Source organism: Schistocerca cancellata, chromosome 6 (genome assembly GCF_023864275.1).
Source record: "Schistocerca cancellata isolate TAMUIC-IGC-003103 chromosome 6, iqSchCanc2.1, whole genome shotgun sequence".
Lineage (NCBI taxonomy): Eukaryota > Metazoa > Arthropoda > Insecta > Orthoptera > Acrididae > Schistocerca > Schistocerca cancellata.
In genome coordinates, this window is record NC_064631.1 from 690,786,020 (window position 1) to 690,804,458 (window position 18,439).

General features: G+C 40.7%; 1 protein-coding gene across 2 annotated transcripts in view; it reads left to right on the plus strand.

The window, feature by feature from the left end:
• The window catches only part of LOC126191369 (S1 RNA-binding domain-containing protein 1), a 263,508-nt gene that overhangs the window by 52,097 nt on the left and 192,972 nt on the right, over nucleotides 1–18,439 (plus strand). For both annotated transcript variants that reach the window (XM_049932214.1, XM_049932215.1), the window contains one exon: nucleotides 16,810–16,915. The gene's annotated coding sequence lies outside the window, so the exon portion shown is untranslated. The remainder of the gene's footprint in view (nucleotides 1–16,809; nucleotides 16,916–18,439) is intronic.

The following is an 18,439-nucleotide window of genomic DNA, read 5'->3' on the forward strand; positions in this document are numbered from 1 at the left end:
GCAACCATATTGGAGGGTTGTCTTTGGAGAGATGAGACTAGCAGATGATACCTGAAGAGAGGCAGCGTAATTTTCATTCATTTTAAGGGCAACAATCAGCGTGATTAGCTGCTGTGGGCTTGTAACAATAACTAATATGCTGGGCTATGTTGGTGCTATGAACAGCTGACCGTTAGGCGAGGCTACAGCCATTAATTTCGTGCAGCTCTATGGTATTGTTTAATGAAAATCACACTATCTTGGGTAAGAGCTTATCATGTTGCCCAGTACAACCCGAAATGACGTACCAGAAAGCATGAACTGTTTTTCAATGTGGATTTATTTATGTGAGTTGCCAGACAATCTTTGGATTTCTTGGCTAAGTAACATGATAATTATAGTAATAAAGCATACTGAAGCTCTTGACATGGGGTTTCTATCTTCTTGCTGCTGCTGCTGGCCATTGCTAAAACATCGTGATGACCTGCACTGTAAAGTACCACGCCCACAAAAAGTATGATGTTGGATTGTCTCAGTCTCGTAAACTCCGCGTGAAACACGAAATAATGTAGCGGTGTGAATGTTTGGAAATAAATTGTAACACAAACATTTTGAAACAAATTTTATACATATTTACCTGATGTCACTAGGGTGGTAAAAGACATCAGTGCTTCCATCACTATTTGTGATACTACAGTATATGTAGAGTATTTGTAATGTTTGTTTTGTTGGTACTGGGTGGTATTAGTTCTTCCCTATGGAAGATCACTCCTAGTCTGCATATTTTTCTCTCTGATGTGCAGCCTGCCATTCTGTATGCTATGATTGTAGAAATCTTCAGTTTGGCGCTACAGAAAGTTTTCCACCACAGCAATGATCTCATTATCACTGCTAAAATGTTGTCCACACAGTGATTTCTAAAGAGGAAGAATGTGTTGGGTGCTAGATCTGATGAATAAGGTAGATGTAAGATGTCATAGCGTGGGCATGAACAAAGAGCCACAGTTCCTTGAGCAGTGTGAGTGGATGAATTGCTGTGCAGGTGTCATGTACTTTTCGTAGTCTGTCACTGTCTGTTACGGTTGATCTCAGGATGCATCTTCATCACAAGATTTTCATAATTACTCTTTTATCATGATCTGTCCCTTTCTTGCATAGTCAGTGAGGATGACTCTTTAACAATTCCAAAATACGAGGGTTGTTTGAAAAGTTCTCATAACGGAATAGAAAAAAAAGTACTCATATGACTGAAACATTTTTTTTTTATTTTTCAATGTAGTCTCCTTGTACAGTAATGCACTTGGTCCAGCGATGTTCCATTACCTTCATCCCATCTCGAAAATTAGTTTCCTCTAGGCTGCAAAATAGTTTTCAACTCCAGCTACCAGTTTTTTGTTTGAAGTGAATCTTCGTCCACGAAGAGAAAGTTTCAGTTTTGGGAAGAGATGGAAGTCTGACGGAGCCATATCAGGTGAATTAGGTGGGTGTGGCAACAATTCATACCTTATGTGAAATTTTAAATTTTCCCGGCGAATTGACTGTTCAAACAAATTTCGGGCTTGCAGCCAGTCGTCGTTCCATACTTCACACGAAATTTCAACTGGGCACCCGCCGGTCATCTTCAGGTGAGCCGTCGCAGACTGGCGAAAACGTCCTCCGTTCAGCAATATTAGCGTACTGTAACTATTCTGCGCATGCGTCGAAAACTTGATAGTTGAACCACACTGCCCGCCGGCAGCGCACTCGCTGGTGGAATAGCGGAACTCAGTCGCCCTCTGCGTTGCTGTTTGCCACGGCCGTCGACGCACTCTGTCGTGTTCGATTTGAGCAAATCGTGGAGATGATGGGATTCCATGCACTGTCCAGCTGGTAGCCGCTGTCACGGTTTAACAGATTTTTTGCCAGCTACGTGGTAAAAGAGCTAAGCTTTTAAGTTCATTAACTTTTTTATTGAGATGTTGGGACCATGGCATTATATCAAAATTTGCTAGAGTGACTCATTTCATTAAGACCACTGCTGCACGGAAGATTACTGAGAAGGCTAGTCGTGCTATTGTCAAAGAGAGGATCTGCTATACAAGACGAAGGTTAGATGCTATTTCAGCAGAACTTTACCAGTTACATCTGAAGGTTGCAAGGTATCTTTCTCCTGTATCATGGGACTGGGTTGATGGAGTGACTTCGGCCAAGTTCGAGTGGATCCACAATGATGCTAATTGTTGGCAGATATCAAAATTTGATCGATTGTTGCCACAGAAGCCGTCGCCAGAAGGGATAATGGTACGACGTTCCGTTGTCAATCTCACGGAGAAGAATTTGGATGACGCTACGCTGTATGTATTAAGCAAGGGACTCAATTTTGCACCTACACCTACAGCACCGCCATTAATAAGTATTTTGAGTGGTGTTGAAAAAGCTGTACGACGTCTTCCTTTGGATGCTGCAGACAAAATAAGAAGGGAAACTTGACGTGCTCTGTTGAAGGCTCCTACTCAACGCAGTAATTTAACCTCTGCAGAAAGGGCTTCATTATGAAAACTGAGAGAGGACCCTAACGTAGTGGTACTGAAAGCTGACAAAGGTAATGCAACTGTTTTGTTACCTCGTGGTGTGTATAAAGATAAGATGTATGGTTTGCTAAGTGACTCTACCTATAGGAGGATTGATTACGATCCTACAGGACGTGTGCAACGGAAAACTTCAGCACTATTAAATTCCTCCTCCTTACTGCAAGAGACCATCAAGAGGTTAAGACCACATGGTTGTGTATCTCCAAGACTGTATGGCCTTCCAAAGATTCATAAAGAGGGTCTTCCTCTGCGTCCAATAGTGAGCAACATTGGAGCCCCTACATATGATTTAGCTAAACATCTCGCTTCCTTACGGAGACCTTTCGTAGGCAAGTGCTCACATCACATACGAAACTCAGCTGATTTTATCAATAGACTGGGGGCTCTTTGTGTTAGCAGTGTAGACCTTCTAGTAAGTTTTGATGTGGTCTCACTTTTTACAAAAGTTCCTCTTGCAGATTCTTTGACACTGATTGGCAACATGTTTCCTGTTGATATCACTGCTTTGTTCAGGCACGCTCTTTCCTCAACTTATTTGATGTTTAATCAAGAATATTTTGAACAGACTGACGATGTCGCCTGTCTCCTTTGGTGGCCAACCTTTTTTGTGGAGGATTTTGAAGAGAGAGCGCTTGAATCAGCTGCCCTGAAGCCAACAGTTTTTTGGCGGTATGTGGATGACACTTTCATAGTGTGGCCTCATGGAGAAGATAAGTTAATGGAGTTTCTACATCACCTCAACTCCATTCATAGCAACATCTGGTTCACCATGGAAATAGAGAAAGATGGTTGTTTGCCTTTCTTGGATGTCCTGGTTCGAAGGAAGAATGATGGTTCTCTAGGGCATTCAGTTTACCCGAAACCCACCCATACTGATTTGTACCTGCAAGCATCGAGTTGCCATCACCCATCGCAAGCCATGAGTTTGCTTAGAACACTTGTTCATAGAGCCCATACTGTCTCAGATCTGGATAGCTTACCTCAAGAACTCGCCCATCTAAAGACAGTATTCAGCAAAAATGGGTATTCCATCTGGCAGATTAACAGGACACTAACGGTTAAAACTAAGAAGCAGGAAGTGAATAAAGAGAAGAACATGCCGGAACAATCTTTAGCTTTTCTTCCTTTCGTTGGTAACACTTCGTTTAAAATAGGAAGAAACCTCCGAAAATTTCAGGTAAAAGTGGTTTTCCGCCCACCATCGAAGATTGCGGACCTTGTGGGATCAGTTAAGGACAATCTGTTACTACGAAAGGCCGGAATTTACAAGATACCGTGCCAATGTGGTATGGCTTACATAGGTCAAACCACACGCACCATGAAAGAACGCTGCACTGAACATCAACGTTACACCTGCCTTTTGCAGCCAAGCAAGTCCACTATTGCTGAACATTGTATTTCTACTGGACATTCAATGGAGTATGAGAAAACAATGATTTGGTCCACAGCAACGTCTTTCTGGGACTCCATTATTAAAGAATCCGTAGAAATACGACTGGCGGAAAATCTGTTAAACAGTGGCAGCGGCTACCAGCTGGACAGTGCATGGACTCCCATCATCTCCACGATTTGCTCAAATCGAATACGACAGAGTGCGTCGATGGCCATGGCAAACAGCAACGCAGAGGGTGATTGAGTTCCGCTATTCCACCAGCGAGGGTGCTGCCGGTGGGCAGTGTGGTACAACTATCAAGTTTTCGACGCATGCGCAGAATAGTTACAGTACGCTATATATTGCGGAACGGAGGATGTTTTCGCCAATCTGCGATGGCTCAACTGAAGATGACTGGCAGGTGCCCAGTTGAAATATCGTGCGAAGTATTGAATGACAACCGGCTGCAAGCCCAAAATTTGTTTGAACAATTCATACCTTAGTTTGTGTGATTTTGCCATGGCGATGGCACGTGTGTGCCTGCGAGCACTGTCTTGATGGAAGATGACTTTCTTCCTTGCTAAACCTGGCCTTTTTTTGAGTATCTTTTGTTACAACTTGTCTGTGAGATTAGCATAGTATTCTCCAGTAATTGTTTGCCCACTGGGGGATAATCTACAAACAGAATCCCCTTCGCATCCCAGAACACTCATGCCGTAACCTTTCCCAGTGAAGGAATTGTCTTTGCTTTCTTTGGTGGTGGAGAATCAGCATGTTTCCACTGCTTTGACTGTTGTTTTGTCTCTGGGGTATAGTAGTGCACCCAAGTTTCATCTGTGGTCACAAACTGGTGCAAAAAATCTTGTTCGTTTCTCCTAAAATGAGCCAAACATTGTTGTGATATGTCCATTCTCATGCATTTTTGACCTAGCTTCGAGAGTCGCTGCACCCATCTTGCAGATAATCTTTTCATTTATAATTCTTCAGTTAAAATGTGATATACCCTTTCAGATGACATCTGGCAAGCGTGAGCAATTTCGTGCACTTCCAATCAGCAATCCTCCATGACCATTTTGTGCACTTTTGCAGTGATTTTTGGGGTAGTGACACATCTTGCAGTGACACACTTTGCAGATCATCTAAGCTCTGCTGACCAAATTTAAATTCATTTGTCCACTTGGCAACAGTTGAATATGAAGAAGCAGAGTCCCCCAATGTATTCTGGAAATCAGCATGAATGTCCTTTTTTTCATACCTTTCTTTACAAAGTCCTTAATCACTGCTCGAATCTTGATTTTTTAAATTTTTTTTTTTATTTTAAATTTTTATTTTTTTCCCCAACTTCGCAAACCACTACATGGGAACAACAACAGAGCCACATTACCACTACAGCTCTCTTCCAAGAGCACTAATGTGGCACGTGTTTACAGGCAACAGTCCAATGAATATCACGTGAACAACTTGTTGCGCTAGTGCTTACCTCTCGTGGTGATTCCGATAACTTTTCAAACCATCCTCGTAATCTTCCCAGAAGGCAACTATATGTTTGCCTTCTGTGATGGAAGGGAATCTGCATGTTTCCATTTGCTTCTTCCTTTCAAATCTAGATCATACTGATAAACTCAATAGTTATCCATTGTTGTCAAATCCTCTAAAAAACTTGTGTTTCTTGTCCCTGCACACACTCAACATTTCTGTCAGAGATGTTGTGTGCTGTTTGCTTGGATTGGGTGTTAATAGGTGAGAACCCATCAGATTGACACTTTAATCAGTGTTGTACATCATGCAGTCTCTTGTGAACTGATCCTATACTGAAGCTAACAATTGTTTGCCTTTCAGACAAAGCCAGAGCTTCCACCACTGTGATGGTTCTCAGTTACTACATCAGAGATGGTCTGCTACATGGTCTCTCTTCACATTTTTGTGACCACATTGTAACAGCCCTTTCCACTTTTTCAAGTTCTTATATGGTAATGCCTTAACCCCAGAGATTACCATCACTTTATCATGCATTTCCACAGCTTCATTACTCACCACAGTAGGCACTTTGCTTCTTTTCTCTACAGCAACTCCAACAAGTGATACAGCTCAGATAGAACAGCATGTCATAAAATATATATATATATATATAAAAACTCTTTGTCTTTAAATATGTCTGCTTGTGTCTGTATATGTGTGGATGGATATGTGTGTGTGTGCGAGTGTGTACCCGTCCTTTTTTCCCCCTAAGGTAAGTCTTTCCGCTCCCGGGACTGGAATGACTCCTTACCCTCTCCCTTAAAACCCACATCCTTTCGTCTTTCCCTCTCCTTCCCTCTTTCCTGATGAGGCAACAGTTTGTTGCGAAAGCTTGAATTTTGTGTGTATGTTTGTGTTCGTTTGTGTGTCTGTCGACCTGCCAGCACTTTCATTTGGTAAGTCACATCATCTTTGTTTTTAGGTGTGTGTATATATATATATATATATAAAATAAAAATAAATCTGCTTCCAGAGCATATCCACACTGTTTGTAGACAAAAGCATGAGCTTTATGAAATCTCCTGGAAACTGTGTGCCAATCCAGGACTTGAACTCAGGCTCTTGCCTTTTCATGACAGCGGTATTATTGACTATCTGTCACGTGTTGTGACCTGCCCCTAAGTAGTACCATGGCAGTGCCAAGTACCATGGCAGTGCCACTCTCGTGCCCTGCCCTCTGAAGTTTGAAGAAGACAACTTAGGTTTCTAAAGACAAAAGTCCATATCTAAGTCATGACATGACATACAGGAATTTTTAATATTATGCTCACTTTATTGGAAAGATTTTAACATATCAGGATCACATTGTAATAGTTTCTGAAAATCATAAGCAGATCAAAGGCTTCTATCCAGCCACCCAAACAACTAGCAAAAAGTGTGGGTGACTTCTGTATATAAGAAGATTAAAAGAACTGACCCACAAAATTACAGCCCGACATTATTAACATTGCTTTACTGCAGAATTCTTTAACATAATCTGAGTTCAATTATAATAAATTCACTTGTGACAGAAAAACTTCCATTCACAAAACTTCCATTTAGAAAGCATCACTCATGCATAACTCAACTTTCTCTTATCTCACATGATATTCTACGCACCATAGATGAAGGACAACAGACAGAGTCCATATTCCTAGATTTATGGAAAAAATTTTGTATGGTGCCCCACTCAGACTGTTAATGAAAGTACAAGCATATGGACAAGGTTCCCAGGAATATGAATGGTTCAAAGACTTCATAGGTAATAGAACCCAGTACATCGTCCTTGATTATAGATGTTCATCTGAGACGAGGGTGTTGTCAGGAGTGCCTAAGGGGAATGTGATAGGACTGCACTTATTCTCTTATATTGCACATTTTATGTGACAGACAGGGTGAACAGCAGGGTGCAGCAGTTTTCTGATGATCCTGTATTGTGCGGGAAAGTGCTATTGTTGAATGACTGTAGGAGGGTGAAAGATGACTTGGGCAAAATTTCTAGTGTGTGTGGTGAATGGCTACCAAACTTCATTTGACAGTTTTACATTTTCTGTTGATGCCTGACCACAGTGAAATAACTTTTCAACAGAGACTGCTCTATTTTAAGTATAACAATTAAAAGCTGTTGCTGTATCAGTCAGGCATTGATGGAGTGGAATGAATACTACATGGAGAAATGTAAGTTGATGCAGACAAGTAAGAAAAATGCTCCTGTAATGTTTGAATGCAGCGTTAGTAGTGTACTGCTCAACACAGTCATGTTGATTAAATATCTAGGCATAACATTGTGAAGCAATATGAAATGGAATGAGTGCCTAACGACACCAGTAGGGAAGGCGAAAGGTCAACTTCGATTTATTAGGCAGATTTTAGGAAAGTTGCTTCATGTGTAATGGAGACTGTGTGCAGAACACTCATGCAATCTATTATTGAGACTCATTCTTCACGAGTGTTTGGGATCACCACTAGGTTGGATTAAAGGAAGACATCAAAGAAATTCAGAAGCTTATTGCTAGATTTGTTACTGGTAGATTCGATGATCACACAAGTGTTACACAGATGCTTCAAGAACTCAAATGTAAATCCCTGGAGGGAAGATCTACATCTACGTCTATAATCTCCAAACAACCATGAGGTGCATGGCAGAGGGTATGTCCCATTGTACCAGTTATTAGGGTTTCTTCGTATTCCATTCACATATGGAGTGCAGGAAGAATGATTGTTTGAATGCTTTTGTGTGTGCAGTAATTATTCTAATTTTATCCTCTTGACCCCTATGTGAGCAATATGTAGGGGGGTGTAGTACGAGGGGAGTTTGAAAAGTCAGTGCCAAGTCCAAGAGATGGCGCCACCAGCGCGTTTCATGGTCATGATTGGTTAGTAGCATCTGTGGAAAGAACACACACCAAGTTTCTGCCATATTGGTCTATTTCTTCATGTTTGTCATTTGTATGAATCAAGGAAGTCGAGTGATTGTCAAAAAATTGACAAAAAAGAATTTCATGTAGTGATTAAACATTACTTTATGAAAGACAAAACACTTCAGCAGACTAAAGAGAAGTTTGATAAACATTAAGGTGACTCTCCACCTTCAATTCGAATAGTTTGTAAGTGGTTTCAAAATTTTCAGAGTGGTCATATCGGCATAAGTGATACTGAACGTTCTCGATGCCCTGTGGAGGTTATGACTCAAGAAATCATTGATAAAATCCATGATATTGTGATGGATGACAGAAGAGTTAAGGTGCGTGAGATTGCTAGTGCTGCGGGCATCTCGAATGAACAGGTATATAATATTCTTGTTGTTGTGGTCTTCAGTCCTGAGACTGGTTTGATGCAGCTCTCCATGCTACTCTATCCTGTGCAAGCATCTTCATCTCCCAGTACTTACTGCAACCTACATCCTTCTGAATCTGTTTAGTGTATTCATCTCTTGGTCTCTCTCTACGATTTTTACCCTGCACACTGCCCTCCAATACTAAATTGGTGATCCCTTGATGCCTCAGAATATGCCCCACCAACCGATCCCTTCTCCTAGTCAAGTTGTGCCACAAATTTCTCTTCTCCCCAAGTCTATTCAATACCTCCTCATTAGTTACGTGATCTACCCATCTAATGAAACTTCCTGGCAGATTAAAACTGTGTGCCCGACCGAGACTCGAACTCGGGACCTTTGCCTTTCGCGTGCAAGCGCTCTACCATCTGAGCTACCGAAGCACGACTCACGGCCGGTCCTCACAGCTTTACTTCTGCCAGTATTTCGTCTCCTACCTTCCAAACTTAACAGAAGCTCTCCTGCGAACCATGCAGAACTAGCACTCCTGAAAGAAAGGATACTGCGGAGACATGGCTTAGCCACAGCCTGGGGGATGTTTCCAGAATGAGATTTTCACTCTGCAGCGGAGTGTGCACTGATATGAAACTTCCTGGCAGATTAAAACTGTGTGCCCGACCGAGACTCGAACTCGGGACCTTTGCCTTTCGCGGGCAAGCGCTCTACCATCTGAGCTACCGAAGCATGACTCACGGCCGGTCCTCACAGCTTTAGTTCTGCTTGCTCAATATATAGATTGAATCACATCGGGGATAGGCTACAACCCTGTCTCACTCCCTTTCCAACCACTGCTTCCCTATCATGCCCCTTAACTGTTATAACTGCCATCTGGTTTCTGTACAAATTGTAAATAGTCTTTCGCTCCCTGTATTTTACCACTGCCACCCTCAGAATTTGAAAAAGAGTATTCCAGTCGACATTGTCAAAAGCTTTTTCCAAGTCTACAAATGCTGGAAACATAGGTTTGCCTTTCCTTAATCTATTTTCTAAGATAAGTCATAGGGTCAGTATTGCCTCACGTATTGCAGCATTTCTACGGAATCCAAACTGATCTTCCCCGAGGTCGGCTTCTACCAGTTTTTCCATTCGTCTGTAAAGAATTTGTGTTAGGATTTTGCAGCTGTGGCTTATTAAACTGATAGTTCGGTAATTTTCACATCTGTCAACACCTGATTTCTTTGGGATTGGAATTATTATATTCTTCTTGAAGTCTGAGGGTATTTTGCCTGTCTCACATCTTGCTCAATAGATGGTAGAGTTTTGTTAGGCCTGGCTCTCCCAAGGCTGTCAGTAGTTCTAATGGAATGTTGTCTACTCCCGGGGCCTTGTTTCAACTTAGGTCTTTCAGTGCTCTGTCGTACTCTTCACGCAGTATCATATCTCCTATTTCATCTTCATCTACATTCTTTTCCATTTCTATAATATTGTCCTCAAGAACATCACCCTAGCATAGACCCTCTATATACTCCATCCACCTTTCTGCTTTCCCTTCTTTGCTTAGAACTGGGTTTCCATCTGAGCTCTTGATATTCATGCAAGTGGTTCTTTTTTCTCCAAAGGTCTCTTTAATTTTCCCGTAGGCAGTACCTATCTTGCCCCCTGATGAGATAAGCCTCTACATCCTTACATTTGTCCTCTAGCCATCCCGGCTTAGCCATTTTGCACTTCCTGTCGATCTCATTTTTGAGACGTTTGTATTCCTTTTTGCCTGCTTCATTTACTGCATTTTTATATTTTCTCCTTTCATCAATTAAATTCAATATCTCTTCTGTTACCCAAGGATTTCTATTAGCCCTCACCTTTTTACCAACTTGATTCTCTGCTACCTTCACTATTTCGTCTCTCAGATCTACCTATTCTTCTTCTACTGTATTTCTTTCCCCCATTCTTGTCAATCGTTCCCTAATGCTCTCTACAACCTCTGGTTCTTTCAGTTTATTCAGGTCCCATCTCCTCAAATTCCCACCTTTTTGCAGTTTCTTCAGTTATAACCAATAGATTATGGTCAGAGTCCACATCTGCTCCTGGAAAAATCTTACTATTTAAAACCTGGTTCCTGAATCTCTGTCTTACCATTATATAAGCTATCTGAAACCTGTCAGTATCTCCAGGCTTCTTCCAAGTATACAACCTTGTTTATGATTCTTGATCCAAGTGTTAGCTATGATTAAGTTATGCTCTGTGCAAAATTCTACCAGGTGGCTTCCTCTTTCATTTCTTCCCCCCAATACATATTCACCTGCTATGTTTCCTTCTCTCCCTTTTCCTACTGTCGAATCCCAGTCACCCATGACTATTAAATTTTCGTCTCCCTTCACTATCAGAATAATTTCTTTTATCTCATCATACATTTCATCAATCTCTTTCTCATCTGCGGAGCTAGTTGGCATGTAAACTTTTATTACTGTGGTAGGCGTGGGCTTCGTATCTATCTTGGCCATAATAATTCATTCACTAAGCTGTTTGTAGTAGCTTACCTGCATTCCTATTTTCCTATTCATTATTAAACCTACTCTTGCATTACCCCTATTTGATTTTGTATTTATAACACCGTATTCACCTAACCAGAAGTCTTCTTCCTCCTGCCACCGAACTTCACTAAGTCCCACTGTATCTAACTTTAACCTATCCATTTCCCTTTTTAAATTTTCTAACCTACCTGCCCGATTAAGGGATCTGAAATTCCACACTCCGATCTGTAGAACGCCAGTTCTGATAATATTTTGCATAAACATTGTCCGCAGGATGGGTTCTGTGATTGCTCACGCTTGGCCAAAAACGGAATCTTGTGAAGTGTTGCAAGGATGGTTTGCAGCTGTTCAGGAAGATCCCGCAGGACTTTAAGTGTCGTTTTGTCACTGTGCAAGAAACATGGATACATTACTATAGTCCTGAGACCAAACAATAATCTAAACAATTGGTTACCAAGGGAGATTCTGCACCAAAAAGGCAAAGACCATTCATTCAGCCGGAAAGGTTACGACAACTGTCTTTTGGGATTCACAAGGGATAAACCTCATCGACTATCTGGAAAAGGGTAAAACTATTACAGGTGCATATTATTCATCGTTATTGGGCCATTTGAAAACAGAGCTGCAAGAAAAATGCCGGCGATTGAACTGCAAAAAAGTCCTTTTCCATCATGACAATTCACCAGCACACACCTCAGCAGTTGTGGCCGCAAAATTAATGGAAATAGGATTACAACTCATTTCCTTCCCCCCTATTGTCCAGACTTGGCTCCCTTGGACTGCTATTTGTTCCTCAATTTGAAGAAATGGCTGGCAGGACTAAGATTTTATTCAGACGAGGATATGGTTGCAGCAACTAATAGCTATTTTACAGTCTTGGACAATTCCTATTATGCGGAAGGGATCAACAAATTAGAACAGTGTTGGACAAAGTGTGTAAGTCTAAAAGGAGACTATGCCGAAAAATAAAATAGGTTTACCCCAAACATTTAAGTAGTTTTTATTTTTGCAAGGACTTTTCAAACACCCCTCGTACATCCCTAGAGTAATCATTTAAAGCCGGTTCTTGAAACTTTGTTAATAGACTTTCTCGGGATAGTTTAAGCCTATCTTCTGGAATCATCCAGTTCAGTTCCTACAGTATCTCTGTGACACTCTCCCATGGATTAAACAAACCTGTGACCATTCTTGCTGCCCTTCATTGTATACATTCAATATGAGCAATATTCTAGAACTGGTCTCACAAGTGATTTGGAAACAATCTCCCTTGGAGACTGATTGCTCTTCCCCAGTATTCTACCAATAAACCGAAGTCTACCACCTGCTTTACTCATGACTGAACCGACGTGATCTTTCCATTTCATATTCTCACAAAGTGTTACACCCATGTATTTGTATGAGTTGGCTGATTCCAAAAGTGACTCATTGATATTATTGTCATAGGATACTAAGTTTTTTTCATTTTATGAAGTGCAAAATTTTACATTTAAGAGCACTTAGAACAAGTCGCCAATCTCTGCACCATGTTGAAATCTTATTGAGATCTGACTGTATAATTATGCAGCTTCTTTCAGATAGTACTTCATTACAGGTAACTGCATCGTCTACAAATAGTCTGATTTTACTGTTAATATTGTCTGCCAGGTCATTAATATACAACATGAACGAGTGTCCCAACACACTTTCCTGGGGCACACCCGAGTTACTTCTCCAGCTGACAATGACTCTTCATCCAAGATAACATGTTGTGACCTCCCTTCACCAAAAGTCCTCAGTCCATTCACAAGTTTCACTTGGGACCCCATATGATCCTACTTTTGACAATAAGCGTAGGCTCGGTACTGAGTCAAATGCTTAAACAAACCTGGAACCATTTGTGCTGCCCTTCTCCGTATATGTCCCACATCCCCTGTTAGTCCTATCTGGTATGGGTCCCACACACTTGAGCACTATTCTAGAACTTGCCACATGAACACATTCTTTTCGCAGAATGTTACTGAGAAAATTTAGAGAACTGCCATTTGAAGCTTTCTACAGAACCATTGTGCTGCCGCCAACATAAATTTCGCCTGAGGGCTCACATGGAGGCATGTAGAGAGTTGGTTTTTCCTCACCCTGTTTGCAAGTGAAACAGGAAAGGAAATGACTAGTTGTGGTACAGGTTAGCCCTCACCAAGTACCATACAGTGGCTTGCCGAATATGTGTGTAGATGTAGAAATGGAAAAAAATTGTGATTTCAATTAGTTGCAGATATACTTTAGGACGAATACCATTTTCAGACTGGGGTGGCGAACAAATAGTATACAAGTCGTGCATTCAGATCACTGTCAGGTAATGCATATGTGGGTTCGAGCCTCACATTTTGCAATATTGTCCATAGTAACCTCGTATGTATTCAGTTGTCAGACCAAATATTTCAAACGATATAATTGTGTGCCTATGTGTTGAAGTCAGCCGCCAAGAGAAGTGTCATTTGTAAAGGTAATCACTTTTGATTTCAATCACCAGTTAGGCAGGAATATGTGCATACAGGGAAATTAAATGACAATGTCTGTGGAGGCTGTTGTCCAGCCATTACACCCAGCATGACATACTGGGTTTATTTGCTACCAGAACATCAGGAGTCCTCTCTGGCTGCAATGGTCACTGCCATTGCTGTCTAAATAAACAGCAAAAGCTGGAATAGGAGTCATTCTGTGGCCAACAAGAGGAAAGCATGACCCTAGAAGTTAGTTGCCAATTCACCTTGGGCCACCAATTATCAGTGAGCTTACAAATCTGCATAATAGTCTTCCATGTACAACCTAAATCTGTTTTATTTAAACAGGTGGTGTTTCAAGGCCAATAAACATAATATATAGACATTGTGGTCTTATTACACCAGTAGAAATGGAACATACTGAAGTACCCAGTCACAGGAAAAACGGTCTATATCCTGACAAAGGCCTCTTAAATATAGCTGAAATGTCAGTTATTTTACTTTTCTGCTATTGCAGTTAATTTATATGGTGAAACAGCAGTACACTGAGAAGAATTTTAATGAAATTTAAATAATCCACAGTAGCCTACACATTCCTGCCATGTGAAATGTTCTTGATACAAGATTTCAATGTTCATCATGCTTTGTACTGCCATACAAGCAGAGGCTGGACAAATGTGTTCATAGGATTAGGTGATGTGTGCGTCGTGAGCACAGGTCACGTAACTCACGACAGTTTTACCAATCTCTTGTGTAGGTTTGCAGACTTGCCACTATATGGTGGACATATTTGCCTGTGACCTGCAAGGGAGTGATTGTTATCCCATAATTGCATTTTCAGCCACATAAGTATATGTTTGTGCTATATTTGTTATTTTATTATTATTGAATTGCTCATTGTTTGCTGTAGTGCAATTGACAAGTCTTTTTAAAGTTACAACAGCAAAAACCCAACCACCATTCAAGAAACAGACAGGATATAGGCATATGAAGTCAAGGAAACACATGAACTGAAATTTCTATGCTGCTGACATTGTTGTCATTGGTGTAGATTATCTTTCCCCACTTTGTAAGTGCTTTGAGAAATTAGTGTTGTTTTACCCTATCTTGAAATTGGATGAGTTCTGCAACTTTAATCTTCTTCAGCAGTGTAGGTTTTCCATAAATTCAATAGGAAGGTAGTCAAACTATACTCATACCAAATCAAGTAGTCTTTAGTGGACTATCGATTAATCTCTGGAGAATTTGCCCAGTAAATAAGTTCTAACTCATACAGAACTCTGTAACGTAAAGCCTGAGATGGGCAGTTGGGAACTGAACTGTTACATTATTCTTTACATGCTGCCCTTAAACATTTTGTTGTCATCAATGTCAGTGGGGAGGCCCTCTGAAACCTCTACACATGCTTGTCACAGTCCCTCCTCTAAACTCTGTACACCAATCTGGCACATCACTTGGTATAAAAGGTGTGATTTCTGTTAGCAGTCATAGCCCACTGTACAATATCTGATGAAGAGTATTTCTGCTAGAACAAAAGGATAAAAAGCAGACTTGGCATCAGAATGCAAAAAGCATCACACCCAATATAAAATAAAATGGACATATATTTACTTTTAATTTTTTGTGTGTGGTGCTTCCCAAAATTATGAATGCTTGCTCTTTCGTATAAGGTCTAGATACAGAAGTCTTCACACGTATAATATCACAGAAAAATCCAAAAGGTTGACTCTGGTCAAATTTTGTACCCCTTCATTACAAAGGAATCACTGGTGGCTGCTGTTGTTGGATTAACTTTGCCAAATACTATTTAGTGAAAATAGCTCTCACGAGCAAGGGTGTATTTTGTTTCTAATGTTTTAATTGCTATCTATAATGTAGCTAGCATTCGCTTGGGAGCTCCTTGGGCAATGGTTGAGACTATTGAAGATAGAATTTTATTCGCAAGTCCCTGTAAAACAGTACATTCTTGAGCAAAAATGTCTAATCACCCCTATTTAATGCAGAATTGACCACTAGAAAAGTCAAGAGGCAGAACAGTCAGTATAAAAGAAGGCAGGGAGTATTGTGGTGTTAGTAGGGAACCAGTGACAGCAGAATGGAACGATCAGGATAGCTCAGTGGCTTTGAACATGGACTAATCATGTTACTGAATACAAATCCCTGTCAGTATAAAATGCAGGCAGGGAGTATTGTGGTGTTCGTAGGGAACCAGTGACAGCAGAATGGGACGGCACTTCTAAAACTGCCCAAGTCAACTGCTGATGATGTCATTGTAAAGTGAAAATGTGAAGGAGCAACTGCAGCTACACTGAGACCAGACTGACTCATGTAGTGAAGGACAGGGACTGCTGAGCGTTGTGGAGGGTGGTTGTAACAAATCACATGAAATCAGTGGAAGGAAGCACTTGTGAGTCCCATAGTGCTACCAGCAGTCCAGCTAGCACATTGATTATGCATAGGCAGTTAAGAAAAATGGGGTACATTGGTCAAGCAGCTCCTCATAAGCCACACATTTCTGTAGTGAATGCTAAATGACACTTGAGGGGGTCTAAAGAGTGATACTACTGTACAGTGAATGATGGAAAACAAGTGATTTATAATGAATTTTGTTGTACACTGTAGCAGTGTGATGGAAGGGTTTGGATTCAGTGACTGACTGGAGAATGTTATCTGCCATTATGTAGCATCAACTGCGAAGTAAACAGGAGGTGACGTTACGAAATGGGGGTGTTTTTTCATGGTTAGGATGTAGTCCCTGTATTGTGCTTAAGAAAATGCTAAACACGGAAGGATACGACCACATTTTACAGCATTCTGTACTGCATATAGTGGAGGAGCAGGTCGGAGACAATGATTGATTGTATCAGGGTGACAATGCCCTCTGTCATAAAGCAGTGTCTATAAGGTAGTGGTTGGTGGAGAATAACATTCCTGAATTGGCCTGAATGGAACACCTTTGAGATGAATTAGAGCTTGGTTGCTTCAGACCCCAGTGTCCAGTAGTACTACTTTCAGCCCCTTATTTAGTGTAAGAAGCTTGATTGCGAAATGTATATGTTTGCTTTACTTTGTGTGTTAAAGGATGCTGATTTGTGTCTCTTTACAGGGCTCCCGATCGAGACAGAAAACTTTACTCATACTTGACAAGACTATTTCTGCAGAACAGATAATGGAAAAACTTATGAAGGAAGTACAGTAAAACACACTGAAAGGTAAGTGAAAAAAAAGGGGGGGTTAGGTATTTAGCAGCAGTTGTGGTGAACTCGACTAACTTAAGGCAGAAAATGGAAAAAAAAAAAAAGTTGTTAATGGTCTTAAATAAGGCCACTTTGATTGTAATAATAATGTAGTATCTTAATTGGTATGATTAGGCCTTGGAATATTATTCTACTTTCACCCAAGTATAATGCAACATGAGTTATGGATGCTGTTTACCAATGCCCAGCTGTGTTATTGATTATAGGGAAACTCGTGTGGGGAAAAATGTTAAATTAAAAGGACACAGAATGGCTAGCCAGTACTTACCTACCTCCAGGAGGCAGAATTTATAATGCTGTTGATAGAAACATTTAAAAGTAGAAAAAGTATTTCAGTTATTTGGAACGCATTTGTTCCAGCCCAAAGGAGGGAAAAGGGATTGTTTGGGGAATATTAGAAAGGAGGGGAAGATCACTCAGACCCCATGTTGAGAGGAACCCACCTATTGTGAAGATGAATGAGGCAAAGGTGAAGGGGGATTTGTTGGAGGACCCAACATTGTATTAAGGAAGAGGAAATCTTATGAACAATTACAGAAACTGATAATTGTCAGCAAATCATAATGCACAGTGGTGATTCAGAATTTTTAATGAAAAACTAGAAAAAAAACTAAAAATATTTTTTCTGTGGGAAACTTGTGGCATTATGACTGAAATTTCAGAGGACATGAATTTGTGGAATCTGCTGAAAACAATAATATTTTTGTCTTTAACACATTCTTCTAGAAAAAGATGATCTGATGTAGAGCAAATAAACAAAAATGAAATTGACTCTATTTTAACAGAAACTGAACAGGAACCGAAAGTCTTAACCACTTTAGGATTGCAAGTGAATGGAGTTTGGTAAGAAACAGTAAAAATTGACAAAAAATCCAGGCAGAAACAAACTCATAATGTAGGGAACCTCAAATATAGATATTTAAAAGTTTGAGTGCATATTACCAGATCAAATTAAAACTCCAAGTTCAGCATCTTGGAAAATGAAGATTAAAACAACGTAGATGAAGGCTCACTCCACAGAACATTTTCAGCTTCGCATTCTGACCTTGGTAAGTAATTCTGTGCAGTCTTGGCACAGTGTCGTTCTCTGCCAGTGGCATCATTCAGATGTGATAGAGAGGAGCAGGGAGTCAACACACCACTTCCCACAGCCATTGTCAGCTTACCAGAGCCAAGAGCTGCTATATTTCACTCAAGTAGCTCCTCGCTTTGCCTGAGTGCACCCTGTTCCAGTACTACCATCAAAGAAAAATCACTGGCACGATCAGGTATTGATTCCGGGACCCCCACATGGTGGAAGTCAGTCAGAGGAACTCCCAGCTACAGAGATGTACGCTGTAGTGTTCATTTTTGTTGAACATGATTCAGTTAATGAAGATCTAGTATTGTTTCTTCATTACCACTCAGTCACTCAACTGTGCCCGTGAATTCAGCTGTGATAGAATTCATCTCTTCCTTGCGTAATTATTGCTGTAAGGA